Genomic DNA, 16290 nt, shown 5'->3' with positions numbered 1-16290 from the left:
GGTGTTCACACTCGGTGCCCTCTCACATCGGTGCCCCTTCACACTCAGGTTTTCACACTCGGTGCCCTCTCAGACTCGGGTGTTCACACACGGTTCCCTCTCATGCTGAGGTGTTTACACTCGGTGCCCTCTCAGACTCAGGTGTTCACACTCGGTGCCCTCTCACTCTCGGGTGTTCACACTCGGTACCCTCTCACACTCGGTGCCCCCTCACTCTCGAATGTTCACACTCAGTGCCTTCTCACACTAGGAGTCCCTTCACTCTCGGGTGCTCACACTTAGCGTCCGCTCACACTCGGGTGTTCACACTCGGTGCCCTCTCACACTTGGTGCTCCCACACACTCGGGTGTTTACACTCGGTGCCCTCTCACACTCGGTACCCCCTCACTCTCAGGTGTTCAAACTCGTTGCCCTCTTACACTCGGGTGTTCACACTCGGTGCCCCCTCACTCTTGGGTGTTCACACTCGGTGCCCTCTCACACTCGGGTGTTCACACTTGGTGCCCTCTCAAACTCGGTGCCCCCTCACACTCAGGTGTTCACACTCAGTACCCTCTCACATCAGTGCCCCTTTACACTCAGGTTTTCACACTCGGTGCGCTCTCAGACTCAGGTGTTCACACACGGTGCCCTCTCACACTCAGGTGCTCACACTCGGTGCCCTCTTAGACTTGGGTGTTCACACTCGGTGCCCTCTCAAACACAGGTGTTCACACTCGTCCTCTCACACTCGGTGCCCCCAACACTCGGTGTCCTCTGACACTTGGTGCCCCCTCACTTTCGAGTGTTCACACTCGGTACCCTCTCACACTTGGTGCCCCCTCATTCTCGAGTGTTCGCACTCGGTGCCTTCTCACACTCGGCGCCACTTTACTCTCGGGTGTTCACATTTAGTGCCTTCTCACTCTCGGGTGTTCATGCTCGGTGCCCCCATGCACTCGGGTGCTCACACCCGGTGCTCTCTCACACTCAGTGTCCCCTCACACTCGGGTGTTCACACTTGCTGCCCTCTCACACTCAGGTGTTCACACTCGGTGCCCTCTCACACTTGGATGTTCACACTCGGTGCCCTCTCACACTCGGTGCCCCCTCACTCTCAGGTGTTTAGACTCGGTGCCCTCTCACTCTCGGGTGTTCACTTTCGGTGCCCCCTCACACTCGGGTGTTCACACTCGGTGCCCTCTCACACTTGGTGCTCCCACACACTCGGGTGTTTACATTCGGTGCCCTCTCACACTCGGTACCCCCTCACTCTCAGGTGTTCAAACTCGTTGCCCTCTTACACTCGGGTGTTCACACTCGGTGCCCCCTCACTCTTGGGTGTTCACACTCGGTGCCCTCTCACACTCGGGTGTTCACATTTGGTGCCCTCTCAAACTCGGTGCCCCCTCACACTCAGGTGTTCACACTCAGTACCCTCTCACATCAGTGCCCCTTTACACTCAGGCTTTCACACTCGGTGCGCTCTCAGACTCAGGTGTTCACACACGGTGCCCTCTCACACTCAGGTGCTCACACTCGTCCTCTCACACTCGGTGCCCCCAACACTCGGTGTCCTCTGACACTTGGTGCCCCCTCACTTTCAAGTGTTCACACTCGGTACCCTCTCACACTTGGTGCCCCCTCATTCTCGAGTGTTCGCACTCGGTGCCTTCTCACACTCGGCGCCACTTTACTCTCGGGTGTTCACATTTAGTGCCTTCTCACTCTCGGGTGTTCATGCTCGGTGCCCCCATGCACTCGGGTGCTCACACCCGGTGCTCTCTCACACTCAGTGTCCCCTCACACTCGGGTGAACACACTCGGTGCCCTCTCACACTCGGTGCCCCCTCACTCTCAGGTGTTCAGACTCGGTGGCCTCTGACTCTCGCGTGTTCACTCTCGGTGCCCCCTCACACCCTGGTGTTCACCCTCGTTGCCCCCTCACACTTGGGGCTCCCTCACACTCGGGTGTTCACACTCGGTGTCCTCTCACACTCGGTACCCCCTCACTCTCAGGTGTTCACTCTCATTGCCCTCTAACACTCGGGTGTTCACACTCGGTGCCCTCTCACACAAGGTGCTCCCTCACACTCGGGTGTTCACACTCGTTACCCTCTCACATTTGGTGCCGCCTCACACTCAGGTGGTCACACTCGGTGCCCTGTCATATTCAGGTGTCCACACACGGTGCCCTCTCACACTCGGTTGTTCACACTCGGTGCCCTCCCACACCCGGGTGTTCACACTCAGTGCCCTCCCACACTCGGGTGTTCACACTCGGTGCCCGCTCACTCTCAGGTGTTCACACTCAGTGCCCTCTCACACTCGGGTGTGCGCACTTGGTGCCCTCTCACACTCGGTGCCCCCTCACACTCGGGTGTTCACACTCGGTGCCCTCTCACATAAGGTGCTCCCTCACACTCGGGTGTGCACACTCGTTACCCTCTCACATTTGGTGCCGCCTCACACTCAGGTGGTCACACTCGGTGCCCTGTCATATTCAGGTGTCCACACACGGTGCCCTATAACACTCGGTTGTTCACACTCGGTGCCCTCCCACACCCGGGTGTTCACACTCAGTGCCCTCCCACACTCGGGTGTTCACACTCGGTGCCCGCTCACTCTCAGGTGTTCACACTCAGTGCCCTCTCACACTCGGGTGTGCGCACTTGGTGCCCTCTCACACTCGGTGCCCCCTCACACTCGGGTGTTCACACTCGGTGCCCTCTCACACTCGGTGCCCCCTCACACTCAGGTGTTCAGACTCGTTGCCCTCTCACTCTCGGGTGTTCACTCTCGGTGCCCCCTCACACTCGGGTGTTCACACTCGGTGCCGCCTCACACTTGGTGCCCCCTCACACTCGGGTGTTCACAATCGGTGCCCTCTCACACTCGGTACCCCCTCAATCTCAGGTGTTCACACTCGGTGCCCTCTCACATCGGTGCCCCTTCACACTCAGGTTTTCACACTCGGTGCCCTCTCAGACTCGGGTGTTCACACACGGTGCCCTCTCATGCTGAGGTGTTTACACTCGGTGCCCTCTCAGACTCAGGTGTTCACACTCGGTGCCCTCTTACTCTCGGGTGTTCACACTCGGTACCCTCTCACACTCGGTGCCCCCTCACTCTAGAATGTTCACACTCAGTGCCTTCTCACACTAGGAGTCCCTTCACTCTCGGGTGCTCACACTTAGCGTCCGCTCACACTCGGGTGTTCACACTCAGTGCCCTCTCACACTTGGGTGTTCACACACAGTGCCCTCTCACATTCGGTGCCCCCTCACTCTCGGGTGTTCACACTCGGTGCCCTCTCACTCTCTGCTGTTCACACCCAGTGCCCTCCTACACTCGGGTGTTCACACTCGGTGCCCTCCCACACTCAGTGCCCTCTCACACTCAGGTGTTCACTCTCGGTACCCCCTCATTCTCAGTTGTTCACACTCAGTGCCCTCTCAAACTCGGGTGTTCGCACTTGGTGCCGTCTCACACTCGGGTGTTCACACTCGGTGCCCTCTCACTCTCGGTGCACCCTCACACTAGGGTGTTCAGACTCGGTGCCCTCTCACACTCGGTGCCCCCTCACTCTCAGGTGTTCAGACTCATTGCCCTCTCACTCTCGGGTGTTCACTCTCGGTGCCCCCTCTCACTCAGGTGTTCACACTCGGTGCCCTCTCACACTTGGTGCTCCCTCACACTCGGGTGTTCACACTCGGTGCCCTCTCACACTTGGTACCCCCTCACTCTCAGGTGTTCACACTCAGTGCCCTCTCACACTCGGCTGTTCACACTCGGTGCCCTCTCACACAAGGTGCTCCCTCACACTCGGGTGTTCAAACTCGGTACACTCTCACAATTGGTGCCCCCTCACACTCAGGTGGCCACACTCGGTGCCCTCTCATATTCAGGTGTCCACACACGGTGCCCTCTCACACTCGGTTGTTCACACTCGGTGCCTTCCCACACTCGGGTGTTCACACTCGGTGCCCTCCCACACTCCGGTGTTAACACCTGGTGCCCCCTCACTCTCAGGTGTTCACACTCAGTGCCCTCTCACACTCGGGTGTTCGCACTTGGTGCCCTCTCACACTCGGTGCCCCCTCACCCTCGGGTGTTCACACTCGGTGCCCTCTCACTCTTGGGTGTTCACACTCGGTGCCCTCTCACTCTCGGTGCACCCTAACACTCGGGTGTTCACACTCGGTGCCCTCTCACACTCGGTGCCCCCTCACTCTCAGGTGTTCAGACTCATTGCCCTCTCACTGTCGGGTGTTCACTCTCGGTGCCCCCTCACACTCGGGTGTTCACACTCGGTGCCCTCTCACACAAGGTGCTCCCTCACACTCGGGTGTTCACACTCGTTACCCTCTCACATTTGGTGCCGCCTCACACTCAGGTGGTCACACTCGGTGCCCTGTCATATTCAGGTGTCCACACACGGTGCCCTCTCACACTCGGTTGTTCACACTCGGTGCCCTCCCACACCCGGGTGTTCACACTCAGTGCCCTCCCACACTCGGGTGTTCACACTCGGTGCCCGCTCACTCTCAGGTGTTCACACTCGGTGCCCTCTCACATAAGGTGCTCCCTCACACTCGGGTGTGCACACTCATTACCCTCTCACATTTGGTGCCGCCTCACACTCAGGTGGTCACACTCGGTGCCCTGTCATATTCAGGTGTCCACACACGGTGCCCTCTCACACTCGGTTGTTCACACTCGGTGCCCTCCCACACCCGGGTGTTCACACTCAGTGCCCTCCCACACTCGGGTGTTCACACTCGGTGCCCGCTCACTCTCAGGTGTTCACACTCAGTGCCCTCTCACACTCGGGTGTGCGCACTTGGTGCCCTCTCACACTCGGTGCCCCCTCACACTCGGGTGTTCACACTCGGTGCCCTCTCACACTCGGTGCCCCCTCACACTCAGGTGTTCAGACCCGTTGCCCTCTCACTCTCGGGTGTTCACTCTCGGTGCCCCCTCACACTCGGGTGTTCACACTCGGTGCCGCCTCACACTTGGTGCCCCCTCACACTCGGGTGTTCACAATCGGTGCCCTCTCACACTCGGTACCCCCTCAATCTCAGGTGTTCACACTCGGTGCCCTCTCACATCGGTGCCCCTTCACACTCAGGTTTTCACACTCGGTGCCCTCTCAGACTCGGGTGTTCACACACGGTGCCCTCTCATGCTGAGGTGTTTACACTCGGTGCCCTCTCAGACTCAGGTGTTCACACTCGGTGCCCTCTCACTCTCGGGTGTTCACACTCGGTACCCTCTCACACTCGGTGCCCCCTCACTCTCGAATGTTCACACTCAGTGCCTTCTCACACTAGGAGTCCCTTCACTCTCGGGTGCTCACACTTAGCGTCCGCTCACACTCGGGTGTTCACACTCGGTGCCCTCTCACACTTGGTGCTCCCACACACTCGGGTGTTTACACTCGGTGCCCTCTCACACTCGGTACCCCCTCACTCTCAGGTGTTCAAACTCGTTGCCCTCTTACACTCGGGTGTTCACACTCGGTGCCCCCTCACTCTTGGGTGTTCACACTCGGTGCCTTCTCACACTCGGGTGTTCACACTTGGTGCCCTCTCAAACTCGGTGCCCCCTCACACTCAGGTGTTCACACTCAGTACCCTCTCACATCAGTGCCCCTTTACACTCAGGTTTTCACACTCGGTGCGCTCTCAGACTCAGGTGTTCACACACGGTGCCCTCTCACACTCAGGTGCTCACACTCGGTGCCCTCTTAGACTTGGGTGTTCACACTCGGTGCCCTCTCAAACACAGGTGTTCACACTCGTCCTCTCACACTCGGTGCCCCCAACACTCGGTGTCCTCTGACACTTGGTGCCCCCTCACTTTCGAGTGTTCACACTCGGTACCCTCTCACACTTGGTGCCCCCTCATTCTCGAGTGTTCGCACTCGGTGCCTTCTCACACTCGGCGCCACTTTACTCTCGGGTGTTCACATTTAGTGCCTTCTCACTCTCGGGTGTTCATGCTCGGTGCCCCCATGCACTCGGGTGCTCACACCCGGTGCTCTCTCACACTCAGTGTCCCCTCACACTCGGGTGTTCACACTTGCTGCCCTCTCACACTCAGGTGTTCACACTCGGTGCCCTCTCACACTTGGATGTTCACACTCGGTGCCCTCTCACACTCGGTGCCCCCTCACTCTCAGGTGTTTAGACTCGGTGCCCTCTCACTCTCGGGTGTTCACTTTCGGTGCCCCCTCACACTCGGGTGTTCACACTCGGTGCCCTCTCACACTTGGTGCTCCCACACACTCGGGTGTTTACATTCGGTGCCCTCTCACACTCGGTACCCCCTCACTCTCAGGTGTTCAAACTCGTTGCCCTCTTACACTCGGGTGTTCACACTCGGTGCCCCCTCACTCTTGGGTGTTCACACTCGGTGCCCTCTCACACTCGGGTGTTCACATTTGGTGCCCTCTCAAACTCGGTGCCCCCTCACACTCAGGTGTTCACACTCAGTACCCTCTCACATCAGTGCCCCTTTACACTCAGGCTTTCACACTCGGTGCGCTCTCAGACTCAGGTGTTCACACACGGTGCCCTCTCACACTCAGGTGCTCACACTCATCCTCTCACACTCGGTGCCCCCAACACTCGGTGTCCTCTGACACTTGGTGCCCCCTCACTTTCAAGTGTTCACACTCGGTACCCTCTCACACTTGGTGCCCCCTCATTCTCGAGTGTTCGCACTCGGTGCCTTCTCACACTCGGCGCCACTTTACTCTCGGGTGTTCACATTTAGTGCCTTCTCACTCTCGGGTGTTCATGCTCGGTGCCCCCATGCACTCGGGTGCTCACACCCGGTGCTCTCTCACACTCAGTGTCCCCTCACACTCGGGTGAACACACTCGGTGCCCTCTCACACTCGGTGCCCCCTCACTCTCAGGTGTTCAGACTCGGTGCCCTCTGACTCTCGCGTGTTCACTCTCGGTGCCCCCTCACACCCTGGTGTTCACCCTCGTTGCCCCCTCACACTTGGGGCTCCCTCACACTCGGGTGTTCACACTCGGTGTCCTCTCACACTCGGTACCCCCTCACTCTCAGGTGTTCACTCTCATTGCCCTCTAACACTCGGGTGTTCACACTCGGTGCCCTCTCACACAAGGTGCTCCCTCACACTCGGGTGTTCACACTCGTTACCCTCTCACATTTGGTGCCGCCTCACACTCAGGTGGTCACACTCGGTGCCCTGTCATATTCAGGTGTCCACACACGGTGCCCTCTCACACTCGGTTGTTCACACTCGGTGCCCTCCCACACCCGGGTGTTCACACTCAGTGCCCTCCCACACTCGGGTGTTCACACTCGGTGCCCGCTCACTCTCAGGTGTTCACACTCAGTGCCCTCTCACACTCGGGTGTGCGCACTTGGTGCCCTCTCACACTCGGTGCCCCCTCACACTCGGGTGTTCACACTCGGTGCCCTCTCACATAAGGTGCTCCCTCACACTCGGGTGTGCACACTCGTTACCCTCTCACATTTGGTGCCGCCTCACACTCAGGTGGTCACACTCGGTGCCCTGTCATATTCAGGTGTCCACACACGGTGCCCTATAACACTCGGTTGTTCACACTCGGTGCCCTCCCACACCCGGGTGTTCACACTCAGTGCCCTCCCACACTCGGGTGTTCACACTCGGTGCCCGCTCACTCTCAGGTGTTCACACTCAGTGCCCTCTCACACTCGGGTGTGCGCACTTGGTGCCCTCTCACACTCGGTGCCCCCTCACACTCGGGTGTTCACACTCGGTGCCCTCTCACACTCGGTGCCCCCTCACACTCAGGTGTTCAGACTCGTTGCCCTCTCACTCTCGGGTGTTCACTCTCGGTGCCCCCTCACACTCGGGTGTTCACACTCGGTGCCGCCTCACACTTGGTGCCCCCTCACACTCGGGTGTTCACAATCGGTGCCCTCTCACACTCGGTACCCCCTCAATCTCAGGTGTTCACACTCGGTGCCCTCTCACATCGGTGCCCCTTCACACTCAGGTTTTCACACTCGGTGCCCTCTCAGACTCGGGTGTTCACACACGGTGCCCTCTCATGCTGAGGTGTTTACACTCGGTGCCCTCTCAGACTCAGGTGTTCACACTCGGTGCCCTCTTACTCTCGGGTGTTCACACTCGGTACCCTCTCACACTCGGTGCCCCATCACTCTAGAATGTTCACACTCAGTGCCTTCTCACACTAGGAGTCCCTTCACTCTCGGGTGCTCACACTTAGCGTCCGCTCACACTCGGGTGTTCACACTCAGTGCCCTCTCACACTTGGGTGTTCACACACAGTGCCCTCTCACATTCGGTGCCCCCTCACTCTCGGGTGTTCACACTCGGTGCCCTCTCACTCTCTGCTGTTCACACCCAGTGCCCTCCTACACTCAGGTGTTCACACTCGGTGCCCTCCCACACTCAGTGCCCTCTCACACTCAGGTGTTCACTCTCGGTACCCCCTCATTCTCAGTTGTTCACACTCAGTGCCCTCTCAAACTCGGGTGTTCGCACTTGGTGCCGTCTCACACTCGGGTGTTCACACTCGGTGCCCTCTCACTCTCGGTGCACCCTCACACTAGGGTGTTCAGACTCGGTGCCCTCTCACACTCGGTGCCCCCTCACTCTCAGGTGTTCAGACTCATTGCCCTCTCACTCTCGGGTGTTCACTCTCGGTGCCCCCTCTCACTCAGGTGTTCACACTCGGTGCCCTCTCACACTTGGTGCTCCCTCACACTCGGGTGTTCACACTCGGTGCCCTCTCACACTTGGTACCCCCTCACTCTCAGGTGTTCACACTCAGTGCCCTCTCACACTCGGCTGTTCACACTCGGTGCCCTCTCACACAAGGTGCTCCCTCACACTCGGGTGTTCAAACTCGGTACACTCTCACAATTGGTGCCCCCTCACACTCAGGTGGCCACACTCGGTGCCCTCTCATATTCAGGTGTCCACACACGGTGCCCTCTCACACTCGGTTGTTCACACTCGGTGCCTTCCCACACTCGGGTGTTCACACTCGGTGCCCTCCCACACTCCGGTGTTAACACCTGGTGCCCCCTCACTCTCAGGTGTTCACACTCAGTGCCCTCTCACACTCGGGTGTTCGCACTTGGTGCCCTCTCACACTCGGTGCCCCCTCACCCTCGGGTGTTCACACTCGGTGCCCTCTCACTCTTGGGTGTTCACACTCGGTGCCCTCTCACTCTCGGTGCACCCTAACACTCGGGTGTTCACACTCGGTGCCCTCTCACACTCGGTGCCCCCTCACTCTCAGGTGTTCAGACTCATTGCCCTCTCACTGTCGGGTGTTCACTCTCGGTGCCCCCTCACACTCGGGTGTTCACACTCGGTGCCCTCTCACACAAGGTGCTCCCTCACACTCGGGTGTTCACACTCGTTACCCTCTCACATTCGGTGCCCCCTCACACTCAGGTGTTCAGACTCGTTGCCCTCTCACTCTCGGGTGTTCACTCTCGGTGCCCCCTCACACTCGGGTGTTCACACTCGGTGCCGCCTCACACTTGGTGCCCCCTCACACTCGGGTGTTCACAATCGGTGCCCTCTCACACTCGGTACCCCCTCAATCTCAGGTGTTCACACTCGGTGCCCTCTCACATCGGTGCCCCTTCACACTCAGGTTTTCACACTCGGTGCCCTCTCAGACTCGGGTGTTCACACACGGTTCCCTCTCATGCTGAGGTGTTTACACTCGGTGCCCTCTCAGACTCAGGTGTTCACACTCGGTGCCCTCTCACTCTCGGGTGTTCACACTCGGTACCCTCTCACACTCGGTGCCCCCTCACTCTCGAATGTTCACACTCAGTGCCTTCTCACACTAGGAGTCCCTTCACTCTCGGGTGCTCACACTTAGCGTCCGCTCACACTCGGGTGTTCACACTCGGTGCCCTCTCACACTTGGTGCTCCCACACACTCGGGTGTTTACACTCGGTGCCCTCTCACACTCGGTACCCCCTCACTCTCAGGTGTTCAAACTCGTTGCCCTCTTACACTCGGGTGTTCACACTCGGTGCCCCCTCACTCTTGGGTGTTCACACTCGGTGCCCTCTCACACTCGGGTGTTCACACTTGGTGCCCTCTCAAACTCGGTGCCCCCTCACACTCAGGTGTTCACACTCAGTACCCTCTCACATCAGTGCCCCTTTACACTCAGGTTTTCACACTCGGTGCGCTCTCAGACTCAGGTGTTCACACACGGTGCCCTCTCACACTCAGGTGCTCACACTCGGTGCCCTCTTAGACTTGGGTGTTCACACTCGGTGCCCTCTCAAACACAGGTGTTCACACTCGTCCTCTCACACTCGGTGCCCCCAACACTCGGTGTCCTCTGACACTTGGTGCCCCCTCACTTTCGAGTGTTCACACTCGGTACCCTCTCACACTTGGTGCCCCCTCATTCTCGAGTGTTCGCACTCGGTGCCTTCTCACACTCGGCGCCACTTTACTCTCGGGTGTTCACATTTAGTGCCTTCTCACTCTCGGGTGTTCATGCTCGGTGCCCCCATGCACTCGGGTGCTCACACCCGGTGCTCTCTCACACTCAGTGTCCCCTCACACTCGGGTGTTCACACTTGCTGCCCTCTCACACTCAGGTGTTCACACTCGGTGCCCTCTCACACTTGGATGTTCACACTCGGTGCCCTCTCACACTCGGTGCCCCCTCACTCTCAGGTGTTTAGACTCGGTGCCCTCTCACTCTCGGGTGTTCACTTTCGGTGCCCCCTCACACTCGGGTGTTCACACTCGGTGCCCTCTCACACTTGGTGCTCCCACACACTCGGGTGTTTACATTCGGTGCCCTCTCACACTCGGTACCCCCTCACTCTCAGGTGTTCAAACTCGTTGCCCTCTTACACTCGGGTGTTCACACTCGGTGCCCCCTCACTCTTGGGTGTTCACACTCGGTGCCCTCTCACACTCGGGTGTTCACATTTGGTGCCCTCTCAAACTCGGTGCCCCCTCACACTCAGGTGTTCACACTCAGTACCCTCTCACATCAGTGCCCCTTTACACTCAGGCTTTCACACTCGGTGCGCTCTCAGACTCAGGTGTTCACACACGGTGCCCTCTCACACTCAGGTGCTCACACTCGTCCTCTCACACTCGGTGCCCCCAACACTCGGTGTCCTCTGACACTTGGTGCCCCCTCACTTTCAAGTGTTCACACTCGGTACCCTCTCACACTTGGTGCCCCCTCATTCTCGAGTGTTCGCACTCGGTGCCTTCTCACACTCGGCGCCACTTTACTCTCGGGTGTTCACATTTAGTGCCTTCTCACTCTCGGGTGTTCATGCTCGGTGCCCCCATGCACTCGGGTGCTCACACCCGGTGCTCTCTCACACTCAGTGTCCCCTCACACTCGGGTGAACACACTCGGTGCCCTCTCACACTCGGTGCCCCCTCACTCTCAGGTGTTCAGACTCGGTGGCCTCTGACTCTCGCGTGTTCACTCTCGGTGCCCCCTCACACCCTGGTGTTCACCCTCGTTGCCCCCTCACACTTGGGGCTCCCTCACACTCGGGTGTTCACACTCGGTGTCCTCTCACACTCGGTACCCCCTCACTCTCAGGTGTTCACTCTCATTGCCCTCTAACACTCGGGTGTTCACACTCGGTGCCCTCTCACACAAGGTGCTCCCTCACACTCGGGTGTTCACACTCGTTACCCTCTCACATTTGGTGCCGCCTCACACTCAGGTGGTCACACTCGGTGCCCTGTCATATTCAGGTGTCCACACACGGTGCCCTCTCACACTCGGTTGTTCACACTCGGTGCCCTCCCACACCCGGGTGTTCACACTCAGTGCCCTCCCACACTCGGGTGTTCACACTCGGTGCCCGCTCACTCTCAGGTGTTCACACTCAGTGCCCTCTCACACTCGGGTGTGCGCACTTGGTGCCCTCTCACACTCGGTGCCCCCTCACACTCGGGTGTTCACACTCGGTGCCCTCTCACATAAGGTGCTCCCTCACACTCGGGTGTGCACACTCGTTACCCTCTCACATTTGGTGCCGCCTCACACTCAGGTGGTCACACTCGGTGCCCTGTCATATTCAGGTGTCCACACACGGTGCCCTATAACACTCGGTTGTTCACACTCGGTGCCCTCCCACACCCGGGTGTTCACACTCAGTGCCCTCCCACACTCGGGTGTTCACACTCGGTGCCCGCTCACTCTCAGGTGTTCACACTCAGTGCCCTCTCACACTCGGGTGTGCGCACTTGGTGCCCTCTCACACTCGGTGCCCCCTCACACTCGGGTGTTCACACTCGGTGCCCTCTCACACTCGGTGCCCCCTCACACTCAGGTGTTCAGACTCGTTGCCCTCTCACTCTCGGGTGTTCACTCTCGGTGCCCCCTCACACTCGGGTGTTCACACTCGGTGCCGCCTCACACTTGGTGCCCCCTCACACTCGGGTGTTCACAATCGGTGCCCTCTCACACTCGGTACCCCCTCAATCTCAGGTGTTCACACTCGGTGCCCTCTCACATCGGTGCCCCTTCACACTCAGGTTTTCACACTCGGTGCCCTCTCAGACTCGGGTGTTCACACACGGTGCCCTCTCATGCTGAGGTGTTTACACTCGGTGCCCTCTCAGACTCAGGTGTTCACACTCGGTGCCCTCTTACTCTCGGGTGTTCACACTCGGTACCCTCTCACACTCGGTGCCCCCTCACTCTAGAATGTTCACACTCAGTGCCTTCTCACACTAGGAGTCCCTTCACTCTCGGGTGCTCACACTTAGCGTCCGCTCACACTCGGGTGTTCACACTCAGTGCCCTCTCACACTTGGGTGTTCACACACAGTGCCCTCTCACATTCGGTGCCCCCTCACTCTCGGGTGTTCACACTCGGTGCCCTCTCACTCTCTGCTGTTCACACCCAGTGCCCTCCTACACTCAGGTGTTCACACTCGGTGCCCTCCCACACTCAGTGCCCTCTCACACTCAGGTGTTCACTCTCGGTACCCCCTCATTCTCAGTTGTTCACACTCAGTGCCCTCTCAAACTCGGGTGTTCGCACTTGGTGCCGTCTCACACTCGGGTGTTCACACTCGGTGCCCTCTCACTCTCGGTGCACCCTCACACTAGGGTGTTCAGACTCGGTGCCCTCTCACACTCGGTGCCCCCTCACTCTCAGGTGTTCAGACTCATTGCCCTCTCACTCTCGGGTGTTCACTCTCGGTGCCCCCTCTCACTCAGGTGTTCACACTCGGTGCCCTCTCACACTTGGTGCTCCCTCACACTCGGGTGTTCACACTCGGTGCCCTCTCACACTTGGTACCCCCTCACTCTCAGGTGTTCACACTCAGTGCCCTCTCACACTCGGCTGTTCACACTCGGTGCCCTCTCACACAAGGTGCTCCCTCACACTCGGGTGTTCAAACTCGGTACACTCTCACAATTGGTGCCCCCTCACACTCAGGTGGCCACACTCGGTGCCCTCTCATATTCAGGTGTCCACACACGGTGCCCTCTCACACTCGGTTGTTCACACTCGGTGCCTTCCCACACTCGGGTGTTCACACTCGGTGCCCTCCCACACTCCGGTGTTAACACCTGGTGCCCCCTCACTCTCAGGTGTTCACACTCAGTGCCCTCTCACACTCGGGTGTTCGCACTTGGTGCCCTCTCACACTCGGTGCCCCCTCACCCTCGGGTGTTCACACTCGGTGCCCTCTCACTCTTGGGTGTTCACACTCGGTGCCCTCTCACTCTCGGTGCACCCTAACACTCGGGTGTTCACACTCGGTGCCCTCTCACACTCGGTGCCCCCTCACTCTCAGGTGTTCAGACTCATTGCCCTCTCACTGTCGGGTGTTCACTCTCGGTGCCCCCTCACACTCGGGTGTTCACACTCGGTGCCCTCTCACACAAGGTGCTCCCTCACACTCGGGTGTTCACACTCGTTACCCTCTCACATTTGGTGCCGCCTCACACTCAGGTGGTCACACTCGGTGCCCTGTCATATTCAGGTGTCCACACACGGTGCCCTCTCACACTCGGTTGTTCACACTCGGTGCCCTCCCACACCCGGGTGTTCACACTCAGTGCCCTCCCACACTCGGGTGTTCACACTCGGTGCCCGTTCACTCTCAGGTGTTCACACTCAGTGCCCTCTCACACTCGGGTGTGCGCACTTGGTGCCCTCTCACACTCGGTGCCCCCTCACACTCGGGTGTTCACACTCGGTGCCCTCTCACATAAGGTGCTCCCTCACACTCGGGTGTGCACACTCATTACCCTCTCACATTTGGTGCCGCCTCACACTCAGGTGGTCACACTCGGTGCCCTGTCATATTCAGGTGTCCACACACGGTGCCCTCTCACACTCGGTTGTTCACACTCGGTGCCCTCCCACACCCGGGTGTTCACACTCAGTGCCCTCCCACACTCGGGTGTTCACACTCGGTGCCCGCTCACTCTCAGGTGTTCACACTCAGTGCCCTCTCAGACTCGGGTGTGCGCACTTGGTGCCCTCTCACACTCGGTGCCCCCTCACACTCGGGTGTTCACACTCGGTGCCCTCTCACATAAGGTGCTCCCTCACACTCGGGTGTGCACACTCGTTACCCTCTCACATTTGGTGCCGCCTCACACTCAGGTGGTCACACTCGGTGCCCTGTCATATTCAGGTGTCCACACACGGTGCCCTATAACACTCGGTTGTTCACACTCGGTGCCCTCCCACACCCGGGTGTTCACACTCAGTGCCCTCCCACACTCGGGTGTTCACACTCGGTGCCCGCTCACTCTCAGGTGTTCACACTCAGTGCCCTCTCACACTCGGGTGTGCGCACTTGGTGCCCTCTCACACTCGGTGCCCCCTCACACTCGGGTGTTCACACTCGGTGCCCTCTCACACTCGGTGCCCCCTCACACTCAGGTGTTCAGACTCGTTGCCCTCTCACTCTCGGGTGTTCACTCTCGGTGCCCCCTCACACTCGGGTGTTCACACTCGGTGCCGCCTCACACTTGGTGCCCCCTCACACTCGGGTGTTCACAATCGGTGCCCTCTCACACTCGGTACCCCCTCAATCTCAGGTGTTCACACTCGGTGCCCTCTCACATCGGTGCCCCTTCACACTCAGGTTTTCACACTCGGTGCCCTCTCAGACTCGGGTGTTCACACACGGTGCCCTCTCATGCTGAGGTGTTTACACTCGGTGCCCTCTCAGACTCAGGTGTTCACACTCGGTGCCCTCTTACTCTCGGGTGTTCACACTCGGTACCCTCTCACACTCGGTGCCCCCTCACTCTAGAATGTTCACACTCAGTGCCTTCTCACACTAGGAGTCCCTTCACTCTCGGGTGCTCACACTTAGCGTCCGCTCACACTCGGGTGTTCACACTCAGTGCCCTCTCACACTTGGGTGTTCACACACAGTGCCCTCTCACATTCGGTGCCCCCTCACTCTCGGGTGTTCACACTCGGTGCCCTCTCACTCTCTGCTGTTCACACCCAGTGCCCTCCTACACTCGGGTGTTCACACTCGGTGCCCTCCCACACTCAGTGCCCTCTCACACTCAGGTGTTCACTCTCGGTACCCCCTCATTCTCAGTTGTTCACACTCAGTGCCCTCTCAAACTCGGGTGTTCGCACTTGGTGCCGTCTCACACTCGGGTGTTCACACTCGGTGCCCTCTCACTCTCGGTGCACCCTCACACTAGGGTGTTCAGACTCGGTGCCCTCTCACACTCGGTGCCCCCTCACTCTCAGGTGTTCAGACTCATTGCCCTCTCACTCTCGGGTGTTCACTCTCGGTGCCCCCTCTCACTCAGGTGTTCACACTCGGTGCCCTCTCACACTTGGTGCTCCCTCACACTCGGGTGTTCACACTCGGTGCCCTCTCACACTTGGTACCCCCTCACTCTCAGGTGTTCACACTCAGTGCCCTCTCACACTCGGCTGTTCACACTCGGTGCCCTCTCACACAAGGTGCTCCCTCACACTCGGGTGTTCAAACTCGGTACACTCTCACAATTGGTGCCCCCTCACACTCAGGTGGCCACACTCGGTGCCCTCTCATATTCAGGTGTCCACACACGGTGCCCTCTCACACTCGGTTGTTCACACTCGGTGCCTTCCCACACTCGGGTGTTCACACTCGGTGCCCTCCCACACTCCGGTGTTAACACCTGGTGCCCCCTCACTCTCAGGTGTTCACACTCAGTGCCCTCTCACACTCGGGTGTTCGCACTTGGTGCCCTCTCACACTCGGTGCCCCCTCACCCTCGGGTGTTCACACTCGGTGCCCT

Source organism: Carcharodon carcharias, chromosome 7 (assembly GCF_017639515.1).
Source record: "Carcharodon carcharias isolate sCarCar2 chromosome 7, sCarCar2.pri, whole genome shotgun sequence".
Lineage (NCBI taxonomy): Eukaryota > Metazoa > Chordata > Chondrichthyes > Lamniformes > Lamnidae > Carcharodon > Carcharodon carcharias.
This window is presented reverse-complemented; position numbering follows the sequence as displayed.